Genomic DNA, 6,694 nt, shown 5'->3' on the forward strand with positions numbered 1-6,694 from the left:
CATCTTAATATTGTCCTCCCATCTGCGCCTAGGTCTTCCTAATGGTCGTTTTCCGATTGGTCTTCCAGTCAAGATTTTGAAAGCGTTTCTACTTTCTTCCATTCTAGCTACATGACCTGCCCACCTAAGCCTTCTAGACTTGACAATGTTGGGTAAACCGTATAAATTATGTAGTTCCTCGTTATGAAGTTTCCGCCATTCCCCATTCCCGTTCCTCTTGGGTCCGAATATTCGTCTAAGGATCTTGTTCTCAAATACTTTCAGTCTATGTTCTTCCCTCAGAGTAAGCGACCATGTTTCGCAACCATACAGAACAAGAGGCATGATTATCGTTTTGTATATTTTAAGCTTCAAATTTCTCGACAGAATTCGCGACGACAAGAGACTTTGAACCGAATAGTAACACGAATTCTACACCCTTTGAAAATGTTCAGTAGACTTATTTTTTATTGTTCTTTACAGTGTGTATAAAAAATAAAAGTATGCTTATCAGAACAAAATTAAAAATAATATTTAAAAATAATTTCTGGTATTAGATTCTAACTACATTTATCTCTTCCGCCTATCTTCGCGATTCCCTAGGGGCCGCGACTCCCAGGTTGAGATACCCTGCTCTAGGCATACATGAGTTATGTTGGAACATACATACATACACTTTTATGTGTATAAATGCAGATAAGAGAGATATGAGAGAGAGCGATTAAGGAATTGCCGCTTTACTTTTGCGATTCGCGAATTTCTTGCGTGACAGTTTGGGGCTAGCTAGTTTTTTGTCTTGGACCACGATCCGATTTTCGATATGCTCTACCTAAATGCTGTAATGCGAATATTGAGAAGTTATCTGCGATGAAAGTAGCTGCAAATAAATACATTACATAACTTATTTATTGCTATTACACGATTTTTTAAATTTGTATTCAATATTCACACATAACACACCGACGTTCTGTCAATACCTCAGATGTTATATTTTAAAGATAAGAATTACTTATGTCGTGAAATGATATGAATATATATATTCAACTGATATATACAACTGATGATATGAATATATATATTCAACTGATATATACAACTGACGAATTGTAATGTAACTATTTTACATAATTTTCATGCATTGAGGAAAGTAGAATATCATAAAAGAATTTCACCTGAACGGGTATCGAACTCACGATTTTAGCGCTCGGTGGTGTACCACTGAGCTAACAGGACCGCTTTTCGGAAGCTGCTTCTGAAATATAACTGAGCTCATACGTAAATGCTCTTTTCCGTATGGAAATCACAATGACGAAACGAGAGTGTGAATACATAGTCTCGAAATATTGTATCATTAAGTATTTCAATGTTACTTTTTTCTACACTTAATACCATTTCAACATGTTTTATTATATTTAACAGAAGGAAAAACATATCTGTACATCGTTTCCCGATTACTAAGGTTGGCTTTGGAGGTTCGAACCAGCAGCTTTAGTTTACTGTTTTCCGAAGATACCCGAAGTTGGACTTCGAAAGTGTTTGTCTCAAAACAGCTATCATCATATTGCTCAATCTGTTTGGTATATGGTATATGTTTTTATACGTGTAAAGTCAGTATAACAATTCATTCTTTAAACAGCTTTTCGTATGTATTAATATTTCTTTATAAAAACTGTTTTTAATATTATTATTACGGCGCACCATTTTCAGATTTCTTTCGCGAGTCGTTGACCAAGTCGTTCCCCACCAGCGTTGCCAGACTCACAGCTCGGAATTATTCCAAAACCTGATCGAACTTATGCTAGATTCGGTCAAATTATGCTAGATCCTCATAATTACTAATTCAGGAGTTTGAAAAAACGAAGTTGAGATACGATAACGTAACTTAAAATACACAGAGAGCAAGAATGCATGGATAGAACTCAATACTTCACGCACCAAAATTTTAACTCAACTAAATTAATGCAGTCGTTGCCAGATTCAATGGCGTATATGTCGTATAAATGAATGCAAAGTTTTTGTTTACATATTTTGAAAGAAAATTACTTCGCAGCATAAGCGGAGTTGGGAATCGTCTGCTGGGGGGGGGGGGGGCAGATTTTTGGTCGGTCTCGGAGCTGTCATTTCAGGAATAAATATGATCATGAAGTCAGAAATAAAGATGAAGTTGTCAAAAAGTTGGGGGGAGAATGGCCCCCATAGCTCCGCCCACGCGTCGGAGTTAAAGGATTAGAAAACCCTGGGTGGAGCCACAAAAAAGCCCAAAGACGTTTCGAACTTACTTCGAAAAATAAGACTGCCTGTATGGTTTACCGACTGTATGAATCAATGGAAGAGGATACATTTCTGCCGTTCTTTTTCTTCCCACGACCAACTTCTTTCTCATCTCCAGGTTTTACGGCTTTTCGATAAACTTGCTGAAATTGTGCTAGATTTGGGCAGGATGCTAAAAGCAAAATGCTAGATGCTAGAGACATGCAAATTATGCTAGATCTAGCATCATTATGCTAGATCTGGCAACGCTATTCCCCACAATAGGCGTGTCGTGCAAGTAACCAATCACACGTCAGGTACTAGCTTTTACCTATTGCTTCCTTCTCACAGCTCAGAACATTGGTAACTATGGATAGACGTACAGCAGTAATTACTTTATGGAGTTGGAAGGTTATTCTGCAACTGCAGCTAGCAAGCGAGTAGGTGTCCCGGCCTCTACAGGAAGGCGATGGATTCGGAAATATGGTGCTACAGGTCAGACTGATAATTTACGATCTCCTGGTCGTCCGCATGTGTCAACCGAAGCCCAAGATGCGAGATTAGTAAACGAAGCCCGGTTAGACCCACTAAGGACGTCTAGACAGCTAAGGGAAGTTTCTCTCTTTCCTGGTAGTAAGCATACAGCTCTGCGAAGGCTTCTTCATGCTGGGTTACGTGGCCGTGTTGCTGCCGTGTAGGAAAAACTCTCAGGCGACCACAAAATTTACCGTCTCGCGTTTGCACAGGCGAATGTGGGTCTCAATTGGGAAAACGTAGTTTTCTCAGATGAGTCCATATTCACAACATCAAAGGAGGGACGCCGTTTTGTGTATCGTCCGAGAGGCACCCGATATGACCATGGATATGTGGCTGCTTGCAATCGCAGTGGCCATGTATCTATTTTATGTTGGGGTTGGATTTCTAGTCGCGGAGCAGGACAGCTTCATAGAATTGAAGGACATCTGGACAATGCTCAGTACTTAGACATTATCAGTAATATCATGGTGCTATCTGTACGAGTATTTCAGCCTGATGGTGTAATTCAGTTCCAGCAATACCAGTCGCCAATACATACTTCCCGTGTGATTCAGGAATGGTTCGCAGGGCACCCTGAGATTGATTTAATCGACTGGCCGCTCGTGGAGCAGACCTCAATCTCATGCAAAATATGTGGGCAGAAGTGAAGCGTACTCTAAGGGAAAGTTGGCCTGAGGCAGATCCACCAAGAACTCAGGATGACCTGTGGCATCTTGTTTCCGAAGCATGGCTGGAGGTAGGGGAAGGAGATAGATTTGTCACCCATGTAATAGATTCCATGCCCAGAAGAATGGAGCGTGTAATAAATTCAGAAGGGTCTTGGACACAATATTAATGTCCCCGCCTTAACTCCCGAAAACAGCCCTTTTCAGGGCTACTTAAACGCTTCTGAAAATATTTCTAGAAGTAAACCACTCCTTGTATCCGATTTCTGTGCAATCCTACCAACAAAAGAATGATAATTAGCTGTAGGCTTTGAACTCAAGACCTCTTTATTGGCAAGTCCGTACTCTACCAGTGAGCTAACATGAACACGCAAACCCAATCTGAAGAAACACGATTTTCAATTTCTGGTATTCGATGACAATGGGTGATATCAATAAAAATAAGTAACTACTCCTGAGAAGTCCTGCTCGAGAATCGGAGTAACTACAGCTGGAGTAATCTCCTCCCTCAATTTCGTATCAATAAAACAAGCCACTACTCAGGTCTAGTCTGCTCCAGATTTATGAACGTTTACTCGCGCTTCCTCTGCACGTAGCACTGAGTCGTATCAATAAAAGAAGTGATTACTCATTTCTCCCATTCATCGCGCAGTCATTTCGTTGTTTTTAATCTATGGCGTAGTATCTTAAAAGCCATGGAAGGGGCAAGTAGCAACGATAGCTTCAATCAAAGTGCATTTGTGGATATTGTAAAAGAGTTTCCAGTGGTACTTTCAAAGTCACAGCTACCAGAAAGTAAACGAAGGAAAGCCGAAGCTTTGAATGTAATTACAGTGAAATGCACCGAAATATCAAATACATCTACGACTGAGACACAAATTCAAAAGAGAATCTTTAATATTCGAGCGAGAATAAAAGAAAAATAAAAAAGAAGAAAACAATTTAAAAAAAAAACGGGAAAGAAGAAAGTAATACTAAAACCATGGGAATGAACCTATTTGAGCTGATGGATGTTGATTGGAATCCAGCAATATCAAGATTAACACGACAAGCGCATATCACGTGTTATCCAAGGTCTTTGTAGATTGTTTGGCTTTAAGAACGAAATCAGACACTTGGCTCCTTTGTTTTCTTTTTTAAAAAGTCCAGCCACCCACGTCATAAATCACGTCCATCTGATTGCGTTTTCCACACCATACGTGTCCCCTTTCGCCTTGACATAAACTAAATACATTCTCATGTATACACCCTTATACACCCTTTCTATCAACGTTGAGTTGAGTTGATTATTAGTTTAACGTCCTTTTCAGTAGCGTGCCTATATGAGACAGAACCCACTGATTAACGTGGAATCCAAACCACATGAGCTCCTGCCGGGAATCGAACGCGGGTCTCCTATGCCAAAGGCATGTACGCTAACCGCTTAGCCACGAAATAGCTCTTCCTATTAACGTATTACTCTTCAAAATACTAGGTTTCTTTAATGCCACTTGTGTATAGTCAAGTGCTCCGATAGCACCCGGAAATGTATATTGTTCTTGCCACTCTGCCTTTCCTGTTTGTATATTACGCACACTTCCGGAAACAATCCATTTTCAGGTAGTCATAGACAGTACTTTGAGCCATACCAGAATCCCCTGACATTCCGACCTGGAATCCCGGATCACTCACGTAACGCAAGAAAACCCAGGGCACCGATTTCTCTGTAAATTTGGGGGGGAGGGCATTCAGATGCAGAAGGTATATATATCAGGATTTTAAGACAAATTGCACTCTAATTATGTCAAATATTGTATATTCATAAATACAATAGGGAGCCCACATGAGTTTTGGGGAGCCCGGGCCCCCTCAGGATCGGCGCCCTTGAAGAAAACCCGCATCTTTTCATCATTACGTAGTCCATCACCCCGAATTTCGGTTGATTCTCCTTTAAAAATGTTGTGCTAATCACTACATTTTCTTTCATAAACTTATAATGCTTTTTGTAATCTCCATTTCCAACATTTCTATGCAGTTTATAAGTTTTTCTACGTAGTAAAACAATCATACACTCTGCCATATTTCGCACGGAGTCACCTATTTAGCTTGCTCCACAAATTTGGAGAAGTTACTAGCATCACAGAGGAGTCTTTGATTTTTATTGATATCAAACGCGGAGTAGTTACTCGGCTCGAGAATAGAGGTGTGGTTACTTCAAAAGGGCGGGGCTTCTCCGAGGTCAGCCGAGGCGACTAGTGCTCAGTTCTCTTTTTATTGATACCAATGCGAGTAACTACTTTAAAATTGGGCGTAATGAGTAACTTCTCCGTTTTATTGATATCACCCATATGATGCTGATATACTTGGCAAATGTTGTATTCAACTTGGGATATTCCGCAACACACACACACACACACACACATAAACAAAGCGAAAGAGAGAGAGAGAGAGAGAGAGAGATGAATATACAAAAGCATATTCAACGTATTCGAATGAGACTCTAAGTAACGACATTCCGTTCTAAAGAGAATTTGTGTTTCTTCCCGTGACGTTAAGGGGATCGGGAAAAGTTATGTGTCTTGAAGCAGGATACGACTTTGGATACTCTGTTTATACACTTTCTATATCCGTAGGAATATATTGTATTTCACGAATGTAAATGACATGCTGTAATGAGAATATTGATATCATTCATGAGAATATTTGTCATACATCTGTATGACAAATAGATGCAAATAAATACACTACATAACTTATTTATTGCTATTAAATGATTTTCCTAACTTGTATTTACATCCTCATATATAATACCGACCTACTGTGAAAATTATCTCAGATGTTATATTTTAAACATAATAATTACTATGTTCTGCAATGATTATGTTATATATACACAACTTATGTATTCTAATGTAATTATTTTATATAATTTTTCATGCATTGCGGAAAATATAATTTTAAAAAAAGGATTAGCCTAGACGGGATTCGAACCCTCAACCATATGATTTGAAACCCGACAGCTTACCAATGAGCTAACACAACCTTCTAGCGATGTATAACGGATCTCAAGATAATTATGACATTCATATCCATTACAAACGCTGTTTCTGTTCTACTTTGACTTTTATTTTAGTACTCAGGCGATAATTATGTTCTATTTCTTAACTTTGAGCATTCTTTTACATATGGAAAGATTCGTTAACGTATTTAAATGTTCCATTACGTATGGAGAGCTAAATGACAAACAAGCATGTGCTGAGATTGAAAAAAAAGGTTTCGAAATA

The sequence above is a fragment of the Thermobia domestica genome, chromosome 5, assembly GCF_964235325.1.
Source record: "Thermobia domestica chromosome 5, izTheDome1.hap1.1, whole genome shotgun sequence".
NCBI classification, from domain to species: Eukaryota; Metazoa; Arthropoda; class Insecta; order Zygentoma; family Lepismatidae; genus Thermobia; species Thermobia domestica.